Source organism: Papio anubis, chromosome 11 (assembly GCF_008728515.1).
Source record: "Papio anubis isolate 15944 chromosome 11, Panubis1.0, whole genome shotgun sequence".
Classification (NCBI taxonomy): domain Eukaryota; kingdom Metazoa; phylum Chordata; class Mammalia; order Primates; family Cercopithecidae; genus Papio; species Papio anubis.
The window spans coordinates 116,450,095-116,477,560 of record NC_044986.1 but is presented as its reverse complement, the minus strand read 5'-3'; the positions used below and the strand labels follow the sequence as shown (position 1 = coordinate 116,477,560).

The 27,466-nt window shown below is 35.5% G+C and overlaps 1 long non-coding RNA gene across 1 annotated transcript in view; it reads right to left on the bottom strand.

The window, feature by feature from the left end:
* Nucleotides 1–27,073, bottom strand: part of LOC110744075 — a 170,060-nt gene extending 142,987 nt beyond the window's left edge. The window contains exon 1 of the long non-coding RNA XR_002524176.2: nucleotides 26,157–27,073. This is a non-coding gene — a long non-coding RNA (uncharacterized LOC110744075). The remainder of the gene's footprint in view (nucleotides 1–26,156) is intronic.
* Between the last annotated feature and the right edge of the window lie 393 nt (nucleotides 27,074–27,466).

The following is a 27,466-nucleotide window of genomic DNA, read 5'->3' as shown; positions in this document are numbered from 1 at the left end:
ATAAGAATTACCAAAATGGGACCAGAGATATGAAGTGAAAACACGCTGTTGAAAACATGGTGTCCACAGATGTGCTCAACGCAGGGTTCCTATAAATCTTCAGTTTGTAAAACATGCAACATCTATGAAGCACAATAAAGCAAAGTATAATAAAATGAGGTATGGCTGTATGTAGCTTACATACACAGTAACAATGCATTTCTATTACTTTACTTCTAAAATAGACAGACTTACACACAGAGTCACTGGCACAGAGCCACTGTCAAAATGTTTATACCTTTCTTACAGAGGCAGAGAATTTATCAAATGGCAGATAGAAAATTAGAGCTCTGAAAAATCCAAATGAACAGTCACAAAAGTTGACTGAGAAGAACATGCTCAGTTACTTTTTAGAAGTTTCATATCCCATAAATAATATGTCTTTGCAAAGAACCCAGGAGGGTCAGATAGAGAGGATTAGGGATGCCATCCTAGTGAACAGTCATCCACATGAACACACAAAGCCAGTGGAAAGGGTCGTCCCCCTAACTAGCCTAATTAAGCTTAGGTATCCCCTCAAGCCTAATTTTCTGGGATAAACCCAATTTTATCATGACACGTATCAATATACTGTTGGCTTTGGTTAGTTTACATATCTTTAGAATTTTTAAGTAGTCATATTTGAAACTAATCTATATTGTTTTATTATTTACGTTATGTGGTTTTGTAATCTGTAAAAGCCTAATTCCCTTAGTGGGAGACACTTGTCCTTTTTTATTTTAAATTTTGAAAAGTCTAAATACTATGAAGAAGTTATACTCTTTTGTTAACTATTACACTGCTCTACAAAATTATCTGGGCCTGAAATTTATTTATGAGACACATTTTTATTTTTATTCATTTTTCTTTAATCATTTCTAGTTTTTTATTAAAGTGAGAGGCATGTGACTCTTCCTTTCCCTTGAATACATAGAGACTGTTGTAGGGTTATTAATTTGCCTAACTTTAATATTATTGTGTCTCAGGGAATAGGGAGGCCCCAGGAGAGAGAGAAAGAGAGAGAGATACAAAGAGAGAGACAGAGAGACAGAGAGAGAGAGGATGTGGGAAAGGCTGATGGTGCAGCTGTCAAAACACACACATTTGTTAAATTCACTGTCTCTTATGGGCATTGTTTGTGGCACCCCAAAGTAATGACTGCTCATTATAATGTATATAATGAGTTATATACATTTTCAATTATTGCTTATACAAATATTTTTATTCTTTCACCTAAGTTTCTACAGAAGCTCTTACCTAAATATTCAGAGAAACAGACAAATCCAAGGTCACAGCTGAGATCTGCTTACCTGGGACAGATTTCACTACACTCACAAACAGGTAGGAACACTAAGATGATAGTTTTGATGAATTACAGCAGGCTGACTGTGAACTAATAAGAGGGAGAAGCTCCTGGCAGGACAAGGTCATAGGAAGATTCCACACTTTCATAGGCTTTATTTTGAGCAACCCAACGAGGTTCTAATGGTAAAGATACAAGAAAGTTTCTTTCATGGATCTGGCAGGAGAGGAGAGGAATAATCACTGTGGTTATGCCCCAAGCATTCTCCATAACAAAGACCTATTCTCCAGGGGAAAAGATATAGGAGAGGCTTATTCCAGTTAAGTAAGGAATAAGGGCTAACCCATTCCTGCCCCAAAGGTTATAGCAATGAAATAACACCTGTGAAGGTCATAACCAAGAGCCAGACGGAATCATGGAATACAGAATACTTTCCCTCCTTCACACCTGACCAACACATCACTAAGGCTTCAGTATGATCATAATGGATTACAGGTGAAAAAGCTGGAAGACAGGAACATAAAGACACAGAGGAAACTGAAGCCTCTAGCACCTAGAGCTCCAGCACACATCATGCACAGCCTAAATCCTAGAAATTAACATAAACTTTCACGTTAAAGGACTGCTTACCTTCATTACAAAAACATGACACATCATGTCCAATTTGTAACAAGAAATTACAGCACTTGTTAGAAACGAGAAGGAAAAAATACAATCTAAAGTAATAAAACAAGTATCAGAATCAGACACAGGTAAGACACAGATATCGGAAATATCAGAGAGGGCATTTAAAAGAATTACGATTAATATAATCAGGCTAATAGAAAAAGTAGACAACAAGGATGAACAATGGATAATGTGAATCGAGATGGAAACTTTAAGAGTGAAAGGGAAATGCTAGAAATAAAAACACAGTGGTAGAAATGAAGACCGCCTTTGCTGTGCTCCTCCGCTGGTAAACTGCAGCTCCAGCAAACACACTAAAGGGAGAATCAGTGACCTAAAATATACGTCAATAAACACTTCCCAAATTGAAATGCAAAAGGATGAAAGAATTTTAAAAATCCAGGACCTCCAAGAACTGTGAACAACTTCAGAATTTAAACATACATGCAATGGAAATACTAGAGGAGAAGAAATAGCGAGAAGAGGGCAGGGAGAAAGACTTAAAGTATTAACAGCCAACTATTTTCCAAAATTACAGATACAAGGAAGTCAGTCAACATTCAGCACCAAGCGGAATTTAAAATAAATAACTTAAAAAACCCTCCACCTCACCCTATTATAGTCAAACTACTACAGAAAACCAAAGGCAAGGAGTAAATCTTAAAAGAAGCCCAGGGGAATATTCTCTACAGCGGACAAGGAATATGTTGGACTTATTATCAGAAACCATGCAGTCAAGAAGAGAGCAAAGTGAAATATTAAATTATTGTAAGAAAAAAAAAAGACACCAACACAGACTTCTGTATCCAGAAAATAATTATTTTTCAGAAGCCAAGGAATAATAAAGATATTCTGTGACAAACAAAAAGTCAGGTGCTCTATTACCACCAGATCTTCCTTGAAGAAGATATTCAAAGAATTATTAAATGGAGTTCTTCAAGAAATGAAAAATAATCAGAAAATAAGTCAGAAAATCAGTTTGTTAGTCCGTTTCAGCGACTATAATCAACTACCATAAGTTGTGTAGCTTACAAAAAAAAATTATTTCTCATGCTTCTGAAGTCTGGGACATCCAAATTCAAGATGCCCACCGATTTGGTGTCTGGTGAAGGCCTGCTTTCTATTTCATAGATGGCAATTTCTAGATGTATCCTCACAAGAGGGAAGGGGGAAGGAGCTTCCTTGGCCTATTTTATAAGGGTAAAAACCCCATTCGTGAGAGCTCTGCCATCATGACCTGATTACCTTCCCAAAGGCCCCTCTGCCTAATACCATCACCTTGAGGGTTAGGATTTTAATATACAAATTTTGAGGGAACATAAACATTTAGACCACACAGATTTATATAAATAAATAAATAGAAGACTGTTGGATAAGGAGAAGAAATGAATGGGGAAAAACATATTTTATTTTCCTAAATCTTTTTTTTTTTTTTTTTTTTGAGACGGAGTCTCGCTCTGTCGCCCAGGCTGGAGTGCACTGGCCGGATCTCAGCTCACTGCAAGCTCCGCCTCCCGGGTTCACGCCATTCTCCTGCCTCAGCCTCCCGAGTAGCTGGGACTACAGGTGCCCGCCACCTCGCCCGGCTAGTTTTTTGTATTTTTTAGTAGAGACGGGGTTTCACTGGGTTAGCCAGGATGGTCTCGATCTGCTGACCTCGTGATCCGCCCGTCTCGGCCTCCCAAAGTGCTGGGATTATAGGCTTGAGCCACCGCGCCCGGCCTTTCCTAAATCTTAATTCATCTGAACTTTTCTTTCAAAGTCATAATAACAACTATATATTGTGTGACTACTGCATCTGGATAACGGAAATTAGAGACAGCAATGTTATAATGGATGGGAATAACTTGGAATTCTCCATGAAAATGGAGGAAACGTGAAACCGTATATTTTTACTTTAAAGTGGACTTAGATGACTTAACAATGTCTATTAGAACCTCGAGGGCAAACACTAACAAATTTTTTAAAGGAACAATTGATATGCTATGAGAGGGTTAAAATAGATCATGCGAGATATTCACTTAAAACCAGGGAAAGCAGAAAAGGAAGAAAAGAGAAACAGAGGACAAGTGTAATGATGTAACAAAAAGAAAACAGTTAAAGACATGATAGGTATTAAACCAAATATATTGATAAGAACTGTTAATGTGAATGTTTACATATACCAATTTAACATCTGTAATCCCAGTACTTTCCAAGGGCGAGGTGGGCAGATCTCAAGGTCAGGAGATTGAGACCAGCCTGGCCAACATGGTGAAATCCTATCTCTACTAAAAACACAAAAACTAGGTGGGTGTGGGGCGCACGCCTGTAGTCCCAGCTGCTCAGGAGGCTGAGGCAGGGGAATCACTTGAACCTGGAAGGCAGAGGTTGCAGTGAGCCGCAATCATGCTGCTGAACTCCAGCCTGGTGACAGAGTGTGACTCCGTCTCTCTCTCTCTCTCTCTCTCTATATATATATACACACACACACACACACACATACACACATCAATTTAAAGACAGAGATTGTCAGAATGGAATAAAAAACACACACAAGTGGTGCACAAGAAAATATGCATCAGTTGATGATAAAGTTATAGATTCAAAAGTCTTTATCCATTTCACCTAAATATTTTGAAGCTACAGTTCCGCTGCCTTCTAATTCTCTTCAGTAAACACAGAGTTTCTATTTGGATGCATGATCTCGAGAAAACTGATACTAATATAATCTTGCTCTCTTGTTTCTTCTTCTCTAGAACATTTTAGAGTTTTTTTTTTTTCTTGGACTTGTGTGCTTACATTTCCCTAGAATGTATCTTGTGTTAGCAATTATCTTTAGCACTCTCAACCCTTTCAGTCTGATGTTACGTATTTCTTTAGTTTCATATTTTTAAATATTTCTTATCTTCCCTTTCACTGTCTTTCTCCTTCGAGCTCCCTGAATGAAACATTATTTTTACTTTACTTTATCATGTCTTTTAACTTGTCTTCCATTCTTTTTCTCTTTTCATCTATTTCTGATGTCTTTTGTGAGAGTGTGTTTGATGTAGGTCACTATCTTATTTTTTTGAGTATATTCACTCTTCTGTTCAGCACATCCTACGTGTTATTTCATATATTTTGACATTTATACTTTGTATATCCATTTCACTTCTTTTTTCAGTTCAGTTCTGCTTAGTATGTGTAATAACTCTTTTATCTTTTTGATAAGATTTATCATGCTACTTTAGATTCTTTCTTTTTAAAAAATTTTTTGAGACAGCATCTTGCTCTGTTGCCCAAGCTGGAGTGCAGCGGTAAATCACGGCTCACTGCAGCCTTGATCTCCTGAGCTCAAGCTATCCTCCCACCTTAACTTCCTGAGTAGCTGGGGCTACTGGTGTGGGCCACCATGCCTGGCTAGTTTTGAAACTTAAATATGAGGTCTCATTGCATTACCCAGGCAGGTGCTGAACTCTTGGCTTCAAGTCATCTTCTCATCAGTGCCTCCCAAATTGTTGAGATTATAGGCATGAGCCATAGCACCCAGCGAGATTCCTGTTTTATTGAATGTATTCTGGTTACACTGGCATGGGCAACCCCACTTGTGATCTTTGCTTTATAGTGCATAAACCCTGCAGTGACACTCCTCATTTTCTTTATAAACCTTTCTTCTCTTAGGCCCCTGAGCTGCCCTGGAAATCAATGTTTTCTCTTGGTTTTCGAGGATAGATGTGGTGGAAGGGAGTTTGACTCCAGGCTGATAGAGTTAATTTCTATTCACCCACTCTCCAGGTTGCCCCATCCTCTTTGATCAAGGAATGGCTTTTGGGACTCTTCCCAAGACACAAACAACTTTTTGATGTGTCTGTGGGCCCTATTTTTGTAAAGAGTCTGCATGTCCGAAATGCGGAAGAAGGCAGGAGGGGACTGTCAGGGTCAGTCAATCCACCTGTCTGTGGTCATAAGCACTGCCCTCCTGCAGGCTACAGATGGTGCGCCTCTGGCGTTGCTTTCATTTTTAGGTGGCGTTGCTGCCTCCCTTCTCCCTGGTGGCAACACAGCAGGCAATTATTTGCTGAAGACAATGTGGAAGAGAGGTGGGGTACATACAGAATGTTCTTTCTCAGGCTATTTGGACCCAACCTGCTGACTCACAGTGTGTCATGTTTTTGTGTGTGTGTGTTAATTACTAAGCTTGGTGCCAGCTCTTCCACCCTTTATATGCCACCCTTCTGTCTGAAACAGGAAGTCATCTTCCTATCTTTTTTTGGTCCACCTGTTTATCACTGAGATCAGTTTCTCTTCTTCCACCTGCCTAACCTTCTCTCAAATACATATTTTTAAATCACTGTTGGTGGATACAAGGATTATTGCAGCTGAGTGATTGGATGATCTTTTATTTTGCTCTTTCTGTTATGGATAGAAGCCAAACCACTGAAAAGAATGATCAGAATAAAACTTAGAGCTTGCTACAATGTGCTTTGAAGACCAAAGTCATGATAATTAGCTATCTGTGAGTCCTGAGAATTCTGGATTAATTGCAGGATTTTAAAACTTTTATTTTTAAGTTCCAACTGTCACTTTTATCAGTTCCAGCTATTTCAGTGGATACAGAGCTCTCATTCAGATGGCATACTGATCAGCCTTCTATTGGTTTACATTAAATAGTTTGCTCTCACAAGCACCTCTCTTTAAAGCATTTTATAAATGCTAATTAATTGCCAGGCCCTCAGGAATTGTTCAACATTATCATTTTCATCATACATATTAAGAAACCAACACACAATGAGGTTCAAATGCTCAATGAAGAACTCACAGTAGTTGGTAGCGAAGGACAAAATAGAAATCTCCCAGATTTTAGTTTCTGAGCTCAAAATTTTAAAACCATTATCTAGTTCAGTAATTGAACAAGCACTGTGTGTCTTTTGTCACAGAATTCTTGGAAACTGGAGATGTGCATGCTTATTGACAGATACCTTGGCATCCTGGTTGCCACTGGGGTCTGACTAGGCTACCTAATCAAACACTTCATTTGAAGGGAAATCCTCACATACAACAGCTGACTTGCTCTAAGGCTGGTCATCATGTTATTTTCCTCCAGCTCCATCACCTTTGTCACCAGCCTTGCCTTTTATTGATTCTGAGACCAATTGCTATTCATGTACATGACTGAAAGTCCTGTACCTGGATGTAAGTATGACCTTTTTGGTAACCTGTGTATCCGAGCATGGTCTTAGGTCATGGAACAAACTGACTCTGTCTGTTAGAGCCATTTATCTAGTATCTCTAGGGGAAAGAAAAAGACCCATAGTTATTCTAAGCTAGGGCTGTGGAATATTCTGTTACAGAAAAGCAAACACAATGAAAGTTCATTTCAGGGTTTTAGAGCAATTTTTACTCAGAAAAGATAGCATGAATATCATTCTAAAAAATCTTTCTTACTCTGTCACTGTAACTGAAAACTTGCCTTAGTACTTTTATTTAACAATTTTTATATGTTTATTTTAGCAAGGAATTTTAAAAGAAACTATCTATGTTTACTTTTGCTTTTGGCAATACTTCCAAACACTTTATTTTGTGAGGCCCTATTACCAATTCACACATTTCTGTAACTTATCATCATAACATTATTCCTAATAAAGCCAGAATAAATACTTATTAACACTCAAAGCAGTAATTGCTATAAATTTCACATGCATAATGGTTTTAATCCACCAATGTAGGAAGGTCGACTAATATAATAAGGAGAAAAGGGAGTAGAAAATTATAATGTGAAAATACTGAGAACAATAGATTAAAGGACACAGCACCAAATTATGGGTGTAACAAATAGTCTCACAATGAAAGAATAAAGGATATTGTGATGTAAAATGTCTAGGAGAGAATGATGCATGGATACATTAGAAGCCCAGAAAGCTTTAAAAATACCAGGACTTGTTTTGTAAAATGTGTTAGCGTCTGTGTATGAATTGGTCTTCCAATGTTGTCTGATATATTTCCCATAACTGAGTTTAGCAAACCTTAAGCGATTCAGTTGAATAGGAAGAGAATGTTTGTGCTGAAAATGCTCATATACCTTCAAGACTCCAACTTATTTCACCATTCTGATGACATCACATTATTATAACATTTTTTCTTCCAGTATTCAATATAAATCAATACTTAGGACTAATTATAGGGCTAAAGCAGTGGTTCTTTACCTTCACCTGTCCATTTCTCCATTATCCCATCAACAAGTACGTCGACTGCACACCACATAATGAGTGAGCTACTAAATCCAATGGAGAGAAAGAAAAATATGATCCCTTCACTGAAAATTCTTAAAGAGTAAAGACAAAATTTACACTAAAATAGCTAGTGGTAAATACTGTTGACCCTTGAACAAAGCAGAATTGAACTGCACGGATCCATTCATATGTGGACTTCTTCCTTCTCTGCCACCGATGAGACAGCAAGACCAACCCTTCCTCTTCTTCCTCTTCCTCGGCCCACTCAATGTAAAAAAAGGATGAAGGCCTTTATAACAATCTGTTTCCATTTAATGAATAGTAAATATATTTTCTCTACATTATAATTTTCTAAATAACATTTTCTTTAGTTTACACTATTGTAAGAGTACAGTATATAATACATGTAACATACAAAATATGTGTTAATCATATGTTTGTTGTTGGTAAGGTCAATAGCAGGCTATTAGTTACGTTTTGAAAAGTCAAAAGGTATATGTGGATTTTCGGCTGCAAGGGGGCATTGGCACCTCTAACCCCTGCATTATTCAAGGGTCAATTGTACATCTTAAACTCTAAGAAACTGATGAGAGAAGCAAACAAAATTTGAGAATGAAAAATAATTCTAAACCCCTTCGTATTTTGAAATATGATCTTATTTGGTAATAGGGTAATTGCAGGTGTAATTAGTTGAAGTGAGATTATGCTGGACTGAGGTAGACCTCTATTCCAATTTGACTGCAGTCCTTATAAGAAGATGACCACGTGAAGACAAAACATTGGAATGATGACTTTAGAAGACAAGGAATGTCTGGGGCTCATAGCTCTTAGGCAGAACCAACTCTGCTGAAAGCCTGATTTGGGGCTTCTAGCCTCCAGAGCTGTAAGACAGTAAATTTCTGTTGTCTTAAGACACCCAGTTTGTGGTATTTTGTTAGGACAGCCCTCAGAAACTGATACAAAGATAAAACTATGTTTATTATTTGTGAATAAAATCCTACAAAACCTACAAAAAAAGCTTCTAGGAAAACATTTAGTCTAGTCAACTAGTAGAATACAATGCCAATAAATTGCATTTGTGTATACTTGCAATGAAAGATCAGAAATTAATGTTTAAAGATACCATTTACAATAGCATCCACAACTGTTAAACACATAGAGATAAATTATCAAGCTATACATGTGATCTCTTCACTGACAACAAAACATTGCTGAGAGATATTAATGAAATGATAATACAGAGATATTCCATGTTATGGATTGGGAGACCAAATATTAAAGCACCAAATCCATAGATTTGAAACCATCCCAATCAATTGCAATGAGCTTTTTTTAAAAAATAATTTGACAGCCTGATTCTAAACACATATTGAAATTTGAAAGATTTATAATAGAAAAATATTTAAAAGAATGAAGATGGAGGACTTAAACTATGTGATTTCAAGATTTTCTATAAAGTAACAATACATACAACAGTGTGATATGAGAATAAGACAGATGAATAGATCAATGGAACAGAATAGGAAGTCCAGGAACAGATCCACCCATATATTTGATTTTCAACAAAAGTACCCAGGCAATTCAATGAGAAAAGAGTAATCCTTCAACAAATAATGCTGGGAAAATGGAATAATCATAGGCAGAAAAGTAATTAAGCCTTATTACTTACCTAAAAACATACAATAATTATTTTCAAGATCTGTTTCTAAATATGAGAGCTAGAACTGTAAAATATCTAGAAAAATCATAGAAGAAATAGAAGAAATTACTTGGGACATTGTATTAGGCATTGTATTAGATGTATTTCTTTTAGAGAAAATGTGATAAAATTTACTTTATCCAATTAAATTATTTTCTATCTTCAAAAGAAGCTGCTAAGACAATAAAAGACCAAGCCATAGACAGAGAGAAATTGTTCTTGGAATATATATTGATAAAGAGACATGTTTCTAGACATATAACAGATTATTATATTTATGAATATTAATACTAGCATTGTCAAGAGGCTTCAATAGACCCATCACCAAAGAAGATAAATGCATGGAAAATACCACAGGGAAAATGTTCAACATCATTGGTCATAAGAAAAATGCAAATTTAAGCCACAATGAGCCTCTACATACCTACTAGAATGACAAAAACTATAAAGGCTAATGATATCAAGGTCTGGTGAGGACACAGTAGAGCTGTAACACTCAATCGCACCTAGTATGAACACAAAATCACACAGTCATTTTGGAAGACAATTGGATGTTATCATAAAGTTAAACATGCATTTATCATATGACACAGCAGCACAACTCCACAGATGAAAATGTTTATCTTTACAAAAACTCACACACGAATGTTCAATAGTACTTTGTAACAGCCTTAAACTAGAAAGTTTCAAATGCCCACCAACTGATGGATGGCAAAAAATATATATGGTATATACTCGAAATGCGAGTATCAATGAAAAGGAAAGAACAACTCATCTATGCCACACTATAATCTTGAACATGCTAAGTAAAGAAGATGGTCATAAAAGTCTACATACTATTTGATTCCACTTATATGAAATTCTTGAAAAGGCAAAACTATAGTGATTGACCATTGATCAGTGTTTGCTACTGCCTGGGAGTTGGGGGAGGTGATTGACAATAAAAGACAGTTTGGGGGGTGATATATATGTTTTATATTGTGATTGTGTGGGGTGTTGGGAGAGTTTACAACAGTCAGAATTCATATGATGCACTTAAAATTAGTGAATTTTATAGATCATAAATTAGACATTGATAGAACCAAACAAAAAAATTGTAAAGTTTGTTCTTTACAATTTTGTTTTAAATAAATATTTATTTTTATAACATTTTATTTGGATTTTTATTTTTTCTTTAAGGTAGCCTTCTTATTGCATAAACATCTAGGCAGAGAGCATTTGGTCAAATACTAAACAAAAGTGTATTGCTCTTAGTAGAGCCACATAGATAGTAAATACCAATCATGTTACAGTATAAACACATTAAAATGTCAGGTAGTGATAAGTACTATAAAAAATAAAACTGTGTAAGACGATAGAGATTAGCCTCTCTATTCAGAGAAATCCTCTCTGAAAATCTATTTGTATAAAATCTTGAATGAATGGAGGGATAAGTTATGTGGCTATATAGGCTCTTGGACTAGCAAATGTGAAAAGTCTGTGTTAAGATGTTGCTATGGTCTGAATGTTTGTGTGCACCTAAAATTCATACGTTGAAATCAAATCACCAATGTCATGGTACTAGGAGGAGGGCCCTTTAAGAGGTAACTAGGTCATGAGGATGGAATCCTCATTAATGAACTAATGCCCTTCTATGAAGAGGACACAGAGCTAGCTAATCCCTTCCACCATGTGAGCACACAGCTAGAAGTCGTCATCTATGAACCAAGAAGCTGGCCTGCACTCACACAGAATCTGCTGGTGCCTTGATCTTGGAATCCCCACCCTGCAGAACTGTAATAAACAAATTTCTGTTGTTCATAAGCCACCCAGTTTATGCTATTTTGTTTAGCAGCCTCAACAGACTAAGGCAGATGTAGCTGACATGTTCAAGGGATATTAAGAAAGGTCGTACGGCTTCAGTAAAGTAAGGGAGGGCAGGTAGGGTTAAAACAAAAAGAACCTGGAGAGATGAGCAAGGATTATATTGCCTTGGTGAACTATTTTTTCTAAGTATGATGCAAAGATATTGTGTGTTTTGAAAAGAGAAATGACAGGATCTACTTTAGCTAAGACCATATATGGAGTAAAAGATTTGCAAAAGCCAGGCACAGATGTACAGAAGTCAATGAAGAGGCTACAGCACTAGTCAAAAAAGTGAGAAATGTTGGTATTGCTAAAATGTTAGCACTGGAGGCGGTGAGAAGTAGTAAGATTCAGGATCTATTTTGAAGGTAATACTAATCATTTCTGACATACCAGATGTGGTGAACTGTAAACCACAAAGAGACACCAAATATGGCTTCGTGTTCTTTGACCCCAGCAGCAGACAGAAGCCAAGGGCATAGTTCATCAGCACATCTCCCCTTTTTCCTACATCTTCTAAGTCTCCTTCTCAAACATCTTTTCTCTTAGCCTAGTCCCAGGTAGGCAGATATAGCTGACATGTTCAAAGGATATTAAGAAAGGTTATACAGCTTGAGTAAAGTAAGGGAGGGTGGGTAGGGTAAAAACAAAAAGTACCTTTTATATCCCTTCTATTCTAAAAGACACCTCTTATAAGTCTGTGCCTGCTATAAAACTTGGCACTGTTCTCAGTTTCACACATACATAAAACTTTCCCTTTTCCTTTTATTTAAACCACTCAGAAGAGTATTCTACATTCATGTGTTCCACGTTTGTTTGTTTTTCAATTTTCAAATTGAAATGTACACTTCAATCCACTTATGTCTGATTCTACCTCTACCATTGCTGAATCACCCTAGCTAAACTGTTGGGAGGAAGTCCCAGTAAATTTTAAGAGGCTTTTCGGTTTGAGTAGCAAAGTTTAGATAGGTTTTATTAAAAACAGCCCAGCCAGGAATGGTGACTCATGCCTGTAATCCCAGCACTTTGGAAGGCTGAAGCGGTTGGATCACCCAAGGTAGGTGGATATCCTGAGGTCAGGAGTTTGAGACCAGCCTGACCAACATGGAGAAACCCCATCTCTACTAAAAATACAAAATTAGCCATGTGTGGTGGTGCATGCTTGTAACCACAGCTACTCAGGAGGCTGAGGCAGGAGAATCTCTTGAACCTGGGAGACAGCGGCTGCGGTGAGCGAAGATCGCCCCATTGCACTATATACAGCCTAGGCAACAAAAGCAAACTCCATCTACAAAAAAAAAAAAAAAAAAAAAAAAAAAAAAAAAAAGCCCAAGAGAAGGAAACAAAACCGTGTACTCAACAATTACATTAAGCTCCAGTCAACTTCCTTCTCTTGTCTTCAACTTTTGACTCTTATTTTCTGGACTTTGAAGGTGGTGCTTCTATCGTTAAAGTGTAACGTCTTGATTTGAATGTGGTGCTTCTATCGTTAAAGTGTAACGTCTTGATTTCACTTGCATGTATAATTGCATCTAAAAAAAAGCCCACTAGATCTCTCATTATAACTCTGACTTTGGTTTCACCCTTGCTGTGCCATGTGACTTGTGTGGGGGAAGGTGTAGGAGTGGGTCACAGCTCATAGTATTTGAAGAGATCACAGAAACAAGTTCTCTGAAGAGATAACTGAAGCTAACTTCTTTTCTCCTTCCCTATAACTCAGAAAGAATTGATTTCTCTTTCAGGTAAACAAAAGCTGAAGATACAGCTACATAAATTGAGCCTCAACAGTTTTTATTGATGAGGTTCCACATTGCTGCTTCTAGCCAGGCCTCAGACCTCCCATATCTACTACCAGTCCAAGCTATATGAGTTAAGTGAATTGGAAGAGGTAACAATTATTTTCAATTTCCAAGACAATTTCCTAGTCAGCATTTATTGATCAATAAATGTCATATTAAACTTTAATTCCTTTAGAGTAACTAATATAACTTTTAACTACATCATTTCTCTTTCACATTCATTTCAGTAGGCTTCCGAATATTTACTAAAATTGATTATCATTCTTAACACAGTGTAAGCCACAGAGGGGAAAATAGAAAAGGTCAGAGACTCCCCCCTGCTTTACTGATATCCCCCAAACCTTCCATTTTTTGTCACAGTTTTCTGGAAAATTAAACTTTGAAAGTTTTACTTTACTGGGGAAGTTTTTTGGTATCAGCAGCCCTTTTCATTTGTATAATTTTTTTCTCCTTTTTTAAATTAAAAGCTCAAGGTGTTGGATTTGTTCACATCTCCAGTTTGAACCCTTTCATATGTTTTATAGTCATGATTAAGTTTTAATTCATTGGTCTTAGGTCAAGGAGAATGAGAAAGACAAATGTATGACTTTGAACTGTAATTCATTATGTAATTTAAAATATTGATACCATTCAGCAATTTTTATATTCACTATTTAGGTTTGAAATTTCTGTTTTTGACAATTGTGTTTGAGTTATCAATGGGATATGCAAGTTGTCTCACACTGAAAATGGGTAATGATAGCTTTTACCAAGAAATACACAGCAAATAGTGACTGTAGCTGAGGATTTACAGGTAGGCTAAAAACAAGCCTGGATTCACAAGAGAGAACGTCTGCAGATGAGTTTCCTTCCAAGTCCTTATTCACTGAACACAAACTGAGTTCATTTAAAACTTGTCTCTAGTTAATCAGCACTACCAACACTTTAATTAAAAGGCATCCTTTAGTTATCTGGATGTTTGTTATTCAACATCTTTGTCATGCTAAAGGTGGAAACGGGCTCCCGATAACTGTGTATTGACTGTGTGTGTTTGCATTTGTGTGTGCTTCATCTGACCAAGGCCAGCCCCTTGACCACTGGAGTGATTTATATATACCCTTTAAGAGACTGAAAAAAGTCGACAATAACAAAAATGTGATCAACTTGTTCTATTATAATACAATAACAACCATAGATAGTAAGATACGTTCATAATTATACTCATCTTCCCTGCCTTTCATGCTTTCTCAGTCAGTGGCTTCCCTGGGTCATGGGACAGACTCTGGCCAATGGGATGAGTGGACATGACATTTGCTACATCAAAGCAAAAGTTTTAAATGCTATTATTTAACCTGGAGGTTTATTCACTTACGCTGTCAACCATGAGAACAGCATGTTCCACGCAGTGGCAATTCCTCCAGCTTGGATTCTAAAATGCTAAAACTTCTGGATCCCTGCCTGCAAACCCACAGGACCCAGGACAACTGCCCTCATGGAGCAGGAGCAAAAAATAAGCATGTGTTAATTGTAAGCCCCTGAGAATTTGAGAATCATTTTCCTCTAGGTTAGGAAGCCTCTAGGTAGCCTAACCTAGAGGAAAATGATTCCTAACAGAGTGTCTGGGGAGCATTAGAGTCTCTAGACAGAAGAGCCTCTTGAGGAAATCTTGAGATTTAAGAAGGCATACATTTCTTTGGAATGTTATATATGAAAAGAATGAAGAAGAGATGGGATTAATAAAAGAGGTAAAGAAATTTAGCATTTAGGTATGTCTTGATTGTTTTATTTTTGTAACTGACTTACTCTTTTATTTACATTGGTGATAGCTCAAATATCACTTACTTTTCTAGAGTTTCCTACAACACTTGAATTACATATTCTCCTGTGGTTGAGATGATAATGCATTTTCACTTCCAAATAGGTACTTTATCTGTTATATGTTAAACTTACCTTCCTTAATTATACAACGTCATTTATTTTGTATTATGGAGAAGCAATGCTTTCAAATTCACACTGCCACGATTTTTTTCCAAACAGGTTTTTCTTCTGCTCTGTTGTAATCTTAGATAAATAGACATAACTTAGAATAAGTAGAAAGTACACCTAACTCTGTTGCTTTCTTTTGAACTTTTTTTGCTTTACCTGTGTTACTCTTAGCTCAGGGGAAGAGACAAATTCTCAAAAAAAAAAAAAAAAAAAAAAAAAAAAAAAAAACAAAAAAAAAACTTAAAAAAGTTATTGATTTTTAACAAATAGAAAAAAATATATATATATATACACTTGAAAGTTTTTAAAATACATAATTAAATAGAGTTTGATGTAAGGAAGCCTCCTCATATTTCCTGTATCCTTTCCAGCTCCCATTGCCTATGACTAACCATTGTGACTAATATTTGAAGCAAAGTCATATCCTATACACTTTATTAAGGTTATTTCTGTTTTTTTAACATTATGAATTTGGTTCAACGTTTCTACATTCTACCCATTCCATTCTTTTATTCTGCAACATGGAGGATCAGTATCTTCTTTAAACATTTTCCAAATTTCAACAAGTTGAGCTGGTTCTTACAAATAAAGCTGTAATATGCATCTTGGTACATATTTTCTTGCATATTTATGAGATAGATTACTAAAAGTAGACTTGAGTTAAAATGTATTATACAGTCCTCCCAAATGGTTTATATAATATGTAATTCTGTCATCACTGTATAAGATTCTTTTCCTCTGTATCCTCACAAACACAAGCTTTTATAAATCTATAAAAATGTTATGCCAGTAGGTAAACAATATGTAACATCTTATTTAGTTATTGTTCTTGAACTACTGGTATGTCGCTCTGTTGATAAGATCTTATATTTCTTATTCTGTGTATTCTCTGTTCATATTTCTTGGCCTCACTGCTGAGATTTTGTTTGTTTGTTTTTTAGAGATAGAGTCTTGCTATGTTGCCCATGCTGGTCTTGAACTTCTGGCCTTAAGTGATCCTCCTGCCTTGGACTTCTAAAGTGCTGAGATTATAGGCATGAACCACTATGCCCAGCCTCTTGAGATTTTTGAATGTTGATGTTTTTTATTTGTAAATTTCATTTTTATACTTGAGACAGCAGCCTTTCGACTAATCATGACAATAATCTTTCAGTCTAGTAAAATTTTGTTTGAACAAAGTAATTTACAAAGATCATATACCATATATTTTGCAAATAACATGTATGGTGTGTTTTCCCAATAACATTTGCACCACATTTAGGGGCCAACTTGAAAAGGAGACCATATCACAGGAATGTTAAGAATCCTAGCTTAGGAATCAGGCAAATGTATGACACATTTCAACTGTGACATACATTAGCTGTGTAACTTAAGTAAATTATCTAAACTTTCTGAGCTTCAATTTACCAGTTTTAAAAATGGAAAGAATGATACCTCTTTAATTAGGGTTTTGTGAAAAATATTTTAAGTAAGAAAATGAGGTGCTCTAATATGCATTCCATGTGGGTACAGATATTTGTTTTATAATAATCAAATTTCTATAATTTCTATCCCACTTAGGTACAATACCATATATATATAAAATTGCCACAAAAATCATTACACGTGTGTGTGTATGTGTAGGTATATATGTATACACATACATAATTATATGTATATGGATACACACACATATACATACATAATATACATATGCATATACATATCTTTATATGTAAATATAATTTAAATATATATATTTCTATGTAATCAAGTAATCTAGAACAAGTGCCTTATCAGAGATCACATTGGAATCTTGATAAAAGGGGATGGAATAGCTTGAAATTAACTTCAAGCTATATATAGCCAGTATAAAATAGTTTTACAAGCTAGTTTGATCATGGCGCATAAACTTCCAAACTATTATATCAAAAATTTAGCACAGTTGCTTCAGCAAAATTTTAAAATATATTATCCAGCAGGGAGATATTAACATAACTTAGTAGCTTTTATCTAATATGCAAACCCTGTGGCTCTTTGGTTATACTGTTAAGAATTCTGAAGGCCACAGAAAGGAGAGCAGGGGGTAATTAATAAAGCTACAAGAAGTGTGGTTTGGCAGTTATTGTTTCATGGAGTTGATACTATTGAACATAAGAAAACAATTGTGAAATTTTATTTCACAGATCGTTGTTTTAATTGCATTTTTTCCCACTCAAAATTATCAGCCTTCCATAATTGCTTAGTTAGATTAGGGGTGGCCTCTGGGGTTGGCTGTCAGCTTTTTCCACTAACTGATACTTATGCTTTGTTTTAACAGAATGTCCTCCTCCTTACCATATTTCATTTCAAATGTCAACCCAGCTTAATTTTATCCTACTAGTGAAATATTGACGTAAACAGGGAATACACATAATTTCCAGTGAAAGGAAACTTGTCAAATATGTTAGTATATTATGTCTGCCTCCATGATCCCAGTTCTTTCTACTTAAGATAGTTGTATGTATAAAATGTAATTAAAATTGGAGTTAAGTGAATCAATCTTTTAAAAATGAACAAAAACAATAAAAGGCTAGTTTAAACAAAAAGGCATACTTCTGAAAATAGGGGCATCGAAAAATCTATATTCCTGGTGTTCTCCTATAAAATATTGAATTATTTAAGGTCTTTTCTAAGAGTGTATTCCAGAGGATGAACAGGAAGTATCTGTGTTATGGAACATAGAGGGAGCTGTTGGCAAAGGGATAGTAAAACAATCATAAAATATACAGTGAATTTTTTTATTAAAAGACATTATTTTTGAAACCTTACTTTCAAGACATGAATTGATAGCTAAAATGTATAATAGAATTTGATTGAAGTTAATATTTTTGGAAGAAAATTGTTTTAGAAATTATCTTTTAAAAAAATAAAGATTTTCATGAAAAACGTGCCTGTTACTATTCAGAACAAGAGTACCTTGGAGAGGAAGGAAGCAAATGCATCACATTTGGTTATTTTCACTTTATGTTGTGTCCACTAACATGACATTGGGATTTATTTAGAGTAGCATAACTTTGCTCTGTTCCTTAGATTTAAGTTATTTGCTCACTGAGAAAAATATAAGTTGTTCTCAGAGCATTTACTGTTATAATATTTGATTGTAGTTGAAAGTTACAAATTAATGGGTTAAGTGATATAACACAGGGAAAACGTTTGGGAAGGTTGATATCATAGTGATTCATGGCAACATAATTGCCACAAAAATCATTGCACATATAAAACAAAAAAAAATTTGGTTGATGACAAGTACTGAAGGCAAACAATATACTAAAGTAATTGAACATATAATCTGAATTTGCACCACCTGGTTAGTTGTGAATTAACCAATACGAACAGCAACATTTCCTAAGAATATACACCATCGATTAGTATTTGAATGTGAATGGAAAAACAGAGTCACATAGTAGTAAAAATACAAATGTAACACATTTTAAAATAGTTTTTAAACCACTGTTCTAATAAAAGACTTATCCAGGACACTCTGATAAGTATTTATTCAGTGCTTGTGACCAATGCAGCAAACTCATGTTAGGAGTATTGGTTAATCATGGCAGATTGTCAACAGCTAGGATATCATTATTAATGATCTTATCTTTTCTTTTATAATTCAATAGAACAACTAAGAAGTATAAATGAAACTGCTCGAGGAGATGGAAGTCAAAAGTGTGTTTAGCTCTGGTTTTGGGACAGTATGAAAGTTTGAAGGTACTACTATTTAATGCGTGTTTAGTTTACCTTGGCATTTAGTCCTAAGCATAACATACACTGTTAGCTTCTCAATTGGAATAGCTTACCCCTTCACTCATTAATAGAAAGTGAATTTCTTAAGCAGCAGCATTTTGTGACCTGTGTCCCCTCGGTCACTTCTAACAAAAAGGTAGGAGGGTGGTTGTGTGTTCCTTGGAGATTTCTTGTCCTCATTTCTCAGTTTATTTTCAAATCCTGGTTCTAGAATTAACACATCATTATTACCATATTCTTACCATATTCTTACATGTATGATCAAAGGTACAGGAATTTACAGACCACAACACCAAGATTTTCATTGAATTCCTATGTGGTTGGAGAAAATACTCATTGGCAGATACGTTTTAAAATGCTGCCTGATACTTGAAAGAATGCTATCAAATTTGTTACCAAGCTCATTTATTCTCTTCCTAATATGGCTCTAAAAAACTTTAAATAAAAAATTATATACAATTTGCTTCTCATCCTGTTGGAAAATACTTAGATGCAAATGGTGAAGGTACCTACAATGAGAATCATGCTTTTAATTGCCACTAAATTGCAGACACTCTGCTTGCTGTCATAGGAAATGATTAAAACAATGAGAAATATGTTTGTCAATAAAAGATCACTCTCATTTATTTTTGATGGAATGCAGAATGTTCTAACATTAAGGAGAAGGGGACTTGGCACTATGTAACACAATTACATCTACATTTACCCTTTGAGTCAGCAATACAATTTACTTTGAAAATACACATTCACCAATACAAAACTATAGACGCACAAGGTTATTTATTGCAGCAGATTTTTGAATAGCGGTATATAGAAAATAACCTCAGTGCTCAACTGCAAAAGATGGATTGAATAACTATTATAAATACATACAATAGAGTAATAAGCAGCTTAAAGATTGAAGAATATCTCTATGAACTGAACTGATAAGAATATAGTTTTATAAAGCAAAGCAGGCTGAAAAACGCAGGTTTAATAAAGAGAGAAAATAAGAACTTGACTTTTTTCTCAAAAAGAAACTTACAATATAAGCCAGAAACAATTGAAAATGGGTACGTGGGGAGTTGGGAAGTTGGCAATGGTGGAGTTGAATGGATGGGAGCAAGTCTTCTCTAAGTAAATCAGTAAACCTGCCTATGTAATATAATGTTGGTTTGTGAACTAGGTTGTAACTTTATATATTAAAAATAAAAGTAAATGCAAAATAAACATGAAAATCCTAAATATGGATGTAAACAAAAATAAAGGAACCTTGCCTTATATGAAATTGATAATATAATCCTTGGAAAACACATGTGATTTTTGAACATAGTGCTCCAATTGTACAAATTTAGAATTAGACATAAAGTAAAACAAAACTGAAATGAAATTTTGAATGTTTCTTAATAGGTTTATTGTGAATTGAATTATTAACTTGCTGTAGTATTTATGTATCCTTTTGTATAAATTTTAGAATTGAGCACCTATATAACTATATTTACTGTTTGGAGCCAGGATTTTCACTGTGATTAAATTAGGAGTATGGAAGTAATTGGGAAGAGGGGGAGAAAACTCTTCAGTACTGGATTGGATTTGGAGGTATAAGTTTAATCTTGTGATCTTATGCAGTATTTCTTAGGTCTACTGAGTTAAGTTGTCTAGAAGCATTACACTTCAGTAACACGCCAGGCATGGTGGCTCACGCCTGTAATCCCAGCACTTTGGGAGGCTGAGGCAGGCCGATCACGAGGTCAGGAGATCGAGAGCATCCTGGCTAACACAGTGAAAACCTGTCTCTACTAAAAATACAAAAAATTATCCAGGTGTTGTAGTGGGTGCCTGTAGTCCCAGCTACTCGGGAGGCTGAGGCAGGAGAATGGCCAGAACCTGGAAGGCAGAGCTTGCAGTGAGCCGAGATCGTGCCACTACACTCTAGCCTGGGTGACAGAGCCAGACTCCGTCTCAAAAAAAAAAAAAAAAAAAAAAAAAAAAAGACTTCAGTAACAATAGACACAATAATCTTAGAGATCTTGATTTCTAAATAAATACAATTCTCTAGAAACTAGAGTTCCATGGGCAAATGCCTAATACTAGGACTAGGTTAGAGAAAGTACAAGTTGAGCTTGAAATATCTTGTTGTGCTATCAGGGAAGTGCAAAAAAACAAAAACAAAACAAAACAAAACAGAGAAGGAGAAGAAGGAGGAGGAGCAGGAGGAGGAGGAGGAAGAGGAGGAGGAGGAGGAGAGGAGGAAGAAGAAAGGGGAGAAAAAGAAAGAATGAGTTAATTGGATATGTCAAAAGACTTTCACTGGCCAAATGTAGACAATAAAAGCACTGAAAAAAAAAAAAAGATGACAATAAACAAAATACAAAAGACTCCATGAGTCCCCAGAAATGCTCAAAAACATAAAGAAAAGGAAAAGAGCAAGGAAAAGGTAAAAAGAGAAAGCAAGATGGAGAGAGGGCCGAAAAAATATTAGCTAAAACCTACAGAGTTAAATAAACCACCTTTTGCAACCACAAATATAGTAACTGATTATAGCAAGGGCTGTCAAAGGATGTTGAACATTTTGAGTGAATGTTTCTTGGGGAACAGAATATTCTCACCATCTCAAAGTATCACTCCATTAATTTCTTATAATAACAATGACAAAAGAGAACTTTTCACATGAGAGTTCTGGCCATCACCATCGTAATAATTATCAGGACAAACTGATATGTCTTCTGATGTGAAACAACGGAAAATACACAGTGTCACCAATGTTGTAGTCACTCCTAACATGTTTAGCCTAACCAATCATAAGAAAACAATCTACCAACCTAGATTATGAAATAGTTGAATAATGACTTCACAGATTCACGAATGCATTCGTTTTACAGTTATGTGTTAAGTTTTCACTATATACCCTGGTGTAGGTGTAGAGGTTTCAGAAATAGCACATGTCTTCTTACCACTTATCACTTTACTTAAAATATAAGGCAGGGTTTCAGGCTGGTAGAAATATACTTTCAAAAATCATATAGACAGAGAAGACTTTGCTGGTGAAATGATATTTGAGTAGAATTCAAAACTAAGTGTATGGAGCCACAGGTCCCAAGTCTGGCTTATTTGAGGAGCAGCAAATCGGTTAGCAGAAGACTTAAAAAGGAGAAAAGTCATAGAGAATAAATTGCCAGGAACCATTTCATGTAAAGTAATCCATTTAAGTCATGGTAAGAAATTTAGATTTTATTCCAAAATTCAGATTTTATTCTAAGTATAAAAGAACATTATGGAAAGAAATGTGCCTCCCCACAAGAAATTCATATCATATAAATAAAAATGATCTCTTGCTGTTTTTAAAATCATATTCACTGGGAAGAGAATATAAGATAATGTTTATATATCTTAAAATATTTGTTTCATGTATATTTATTCTAACTACCTCAAGAATCAACTATTCAGCTCTCATGCAATTGGAGATTATTAGAGAAAAGGGTCTGGGAGACTTTTTAAATGGGACCATTGTCTTGAAATACAACTAGATGGAAGGTAGGGTACATGAATATGTGAGTGCTTAATATAATATATAGTTTGTTACTGATCCCAAACTTCTGAGATTTCTTTGTTGACTCATCTTGTCACTTACACTCATTGTGTCTGAAACTGTTAGAAATTTCAGCTGAGTCACTGTTTTCACTATCAGTCCAATTTTAAGATTTGTTTAAAATCCAAATTATATCACAGTGGAGAAAGTGTGTGTGACAGCTTTGAATGAAATGTAATAAATAGCCACTCCAGTTGCAGGAAGAAGGGTGGCAGGTCTTTCAAGGCCGTATTTTACCAAGCATCTCATTTGCTAGTGCAGGTGATTTGGGAGATGCTGGCAGGGGAGGAATAGAAAAATCTCTGAAAATGCTTAATTTCATTTTCAATTTAAGTAGCCAGAGCCTACTCAAAGAAATAGTCCCTGGAGTGAAATTTTGCAGCTGAGAAATTCTTTCAAGTCTTTCCCATTCTGCTGCTAACGTTCCTTAAAGCAAGAAATAGGCCGTTTGGCTCAGTTCTTGTTTTAGTCGCATCTGAGAGCAGAAAATCCCTCTGATGCTCCGTCCTGTCTTTCCTAATATCTCTATCACAGTTTCTAAAGGTGCTTTCAAGACCAGATGGACGTGCTGGTCCATTTAAGTTTTTCTCAGGGCTAATACTGCCCTCAGTCCTCCCGCGGCCTTTCCACTGAAGTCAGCGGGAATTACATGACTGGATAAAGGTGGGATATATGGCCCCATGCATTCACTGAAAATTTAAACTCTTTGAAAGAAAATAAGAAAAAGTCAGAGGGATGTGGAAAAAAAAATGTGTTGAGATGGCCTCCGCCAAAAACTGGAAGCAAATCAGCGATACCACATACATTCGTTGGGATATCAGATTCTATTTTTGAAGAGATATTAAGAGCTAAGGTAATAAATGTAGTCACATTTGGAAATAAGAGTGGTATAAAGTCACAAATACCATTATGGACAAAATCAGAAGGTCCTTCAGGACATAAAACTTGAATGGATCTAACATTTAGATAAATGGTGATTTAGAGTGATCAACATCAGACTTGTAGGATAGTGAGATATTATATTTTTAAAGCTGTCACCATTGCCTTCTCTTAGATACAGGGAATATAGTACATTCGGATTTTTTTTCCAATCAGTTTCATAAATCAAATTCACAGTCCTGCATCTTCCTTTTACCTTGTACAAGTGAATAAACTTTTTGAGCTAGTGACTTATCTTCCTGAAAAGAGGGAATTTGCCAACTGGAAGGTATAATGTGAGTTGATCTTGATTGTTGTGATTGCTTTGGTAGCTTTCTGCAATTCTGGGATGGAAGATATGTGTAAAGTGCTCTTAATTCTCTGGCTTGTATCTTTTCTAAACTAAGGTTGTTTCCACATTTATAAAGTATGAGTTCTGCACAGAGCCTTAGATGAGTAAAACTGCAATCATTTCAACAGTGCAAAGTTGTCAGGAAGAAAAATACACTATACAGTATGTCAATCAGATGAAGGGTACTCTTAATTTTACTCTTCAGGACAAAGAATTGATTACTAAGAAGCTAATAAACCAATAGGCAAACAACCAAACTTAAAGATATCAAAAACCCAAACTTACTGCTTTCAGCCCATTCTTTCATATAATTGAAGGAAAGTAGACAACATTTTCATGTAAGACTACATAATAGGATGTGGCATTTTTTTCCCCATCACTGCTCCATCCAGTATAGAATTGTGTAGTTCATGGTCTCTGAGATGTTTTCCCCCTGACTCATTAATTCTTGATCAGATTTTCCTTGACTGAGAACACTACAGTCTCTAGCATCCCTGAGCCCTAGGGGGCACTAAAGTGACTCACAGATATAACCTCATCACCTGATCTACCCTTAACATTGCCCAAGGTAGTGTGGTTTTATAGGCATAAACAGGATTCCCCATCAAAAGCAGTTTCCCCATCATTGCCAGAAAATCAACATTAGAATTCATTCCTTGCAAGCTGAGTTATTTTCACTCTCCAAAGAATTCTCTAACAAAATGCAGACATGGCTGGGAGATTTACCCTAGGACTTGAGCACATAAATGGGTTGCTAAGACTTAGGAGAAAGGATAGGGAAGTTGAGAAGATACAAAAGACATATTTAATCTATCTCATAAGACAAGACACTGTACTGGAAAGAGGATGTAAACTAAAGAAGAAAACCCACACTTCGTTTCAAATAACTACATTAAAGCAGTGTTTGTGAAAAGGCCTTCTTTCTCAGAAATCTTGTTCATGAGATTCTTGAAGAATCAGCTGGCACGTTGGCCTTTGATTTTCAGTTTCCACAACTGTGCGAAATAGATTTCTGTTGTTTAAGCCACCATGTGGATATTTTTTTTCTGAGTAGTAAGTCTCAACAGTGGGCTTTAAACATTCAGTAATCCTTGCTATAAAAAAGATATGCCATAATGCAGGCTTTGTTGTTCCATTTACAGAGCACAGGCAGAGTGGATTTGGCATAATTCTTAAGAGTTCTAGGAGTTTCAGAATGGTAAATGAGCATGGGCTTCAGCTGAAAGTCACCAGCTGCAGTGGTCCCTAACAGGGGAGTCAGCCTGTCCCTTGTAGCTCTGAAGCCAGACATTGACTTCTCTCTAGCTATAAAAGTCCCAAGTGGCATCTTCTTCCAATACAAGGCCCTTTCACCTACATTGAAAATCTGTTGTTTAGAGTAGCCACCTTCATCAAAGATCTTAGCTTGATCTTCTGGATAGCTTGCTGCAGCTTCTCCATCAGCACTTGCTGCTTCATCTTGCCCTTTTATGTTACAGAGACAGCTTATTTCCTTAAACCCCATGAACCAGCATCTGCTAGCTTCAAACTTTTCTCCTGCAGCTTTCTCACCTCTCTCAGCCTTCACAGAATTAAAGAGAGTTAGAGTCTTGCTTTGGGTTAGGCTTTGGCTTAAAGGAAGGTTGAGGCTGGTTTGATCTTCTATCCAGAACTGTCTCTGTGCATTCACAACACGGCATAAAAGGCTTTGCTTTCTGCCTAGCTCAGCTTTTGACATGGCTTTCTCAAGAAGCTTAGTCATTTCTAGTTTTTGATTTATAATGAGAGATAGGCCACTGTTCCTTTCACCGAAATACTTAGGGGTCATTACAGGGTGATTAAATGGCCTAATTTCAAAACTGTCTCAGGCAATATGGAAGCCTAAGGGGACAGACAGAGTGGGAGAATGGCTGGCCGGTAGAACAGTCAGAACACAAACATTTAGTACATTCGCAGTCTTACATGGATATGGTTCATGACACTCTAAAACAATTACATTAGTAATATCGAAGGTCCTTGATCATAGAAATAATAATATAAAAATTATCATATAATAATATAACAATAATTTTGAAATATTGTGATACTTACCAAAATGTGACACAGACATGGAGTACCTGCTGTTGGAAAAATAACACCAACAGACTTCCTTGAGGGAGTTGTCACAAACCTTCAATTTGTAAAATCTGCAATATCTGCAAAGAACAATAAAGCAAAATGCTATAAAATGAGGTATGTGGGTATTAAAATTAAGCATAAGATTTTGTTAGGTAGAAACAATGTTGCACCCTAATGAAAATAAAATGTTTTTGATTCCTCAGTGATCAGAGAGAAATATAGATCTACATAAAATCTGAACTATTTCTATTAAGAGAAACTATAATCCAATATCCCTTATGACTATTGATGCAGAATCCTCAACAAAATAATAGAACAACAATTCCAGCAATACAAAAGTCAATACACCATTATCAAATAGAATTTTCCATGGAATGTGAGGTTAGCTTAACATCTAAAAAACAATCCATGTAATATGCCATGTTAAATGGACTAAAGAACAAAAACCACATAATTATGTCAACATATGCATAAAACACATTTGAAAAAATCCAATGCCCTTTCATGATAAAAATATGAACAAACAGGCAATAGAAGGAAACTTCTTGAGCCTGATATATGGAATGTAGGAAAAATTCACATTTTTTAAAATGTGACACCATACTAAATGGGGTAACTGAGTGCTCTTCCTCCAAGATAATAAACAAAAGCAGGATGTCTGTTTCACTTCTATTCAACATTTTTCTGGAGTCTATCCAGGGCACCATACAAGTTTTAAAAAAGAAAAATGTCCAGATTGGAAAGAAAGCAATAAAACTACCTCTACTTTCAGATGACATGATTTTGTACATAATAAAATGTAAGAAATCCTGTAGAAAACTGTTAGAGCTATTAAGCAAGTTCAATAAGGTAGCTAGGCACATGTTCAATATTTTAAAAAATAGACATTTCTACATACTAGAAATGGACAATCCAAAAATGAACTTAAAATTTTTAATTGTCAATATTATAAACATAAAATACTTATAAAGAAATTTAACAAACGTGGAGTTGTATAACAAACTTATAATACATTATGGAAGGAAATTAAAGAAAACTTGAAAATTGATTGACATCTCATATTTATGGATCAGAAGATTTAATATTTCTAAAAAAGGGTGTACTCCACAAGTTCATCTATAGATCCAATATAATTATCAAAACCCAAGCTGCTTTTAAAAAATAGAATTTGGCAAGCAAATTCTAAAATGAATATGAAAATGCAAGGGATCAAGACTAACTGAAGCAATCTTGGAAATCAGCAAAGCTAGATGATTTATACTTCCCAAGTTTAAAACTTCATA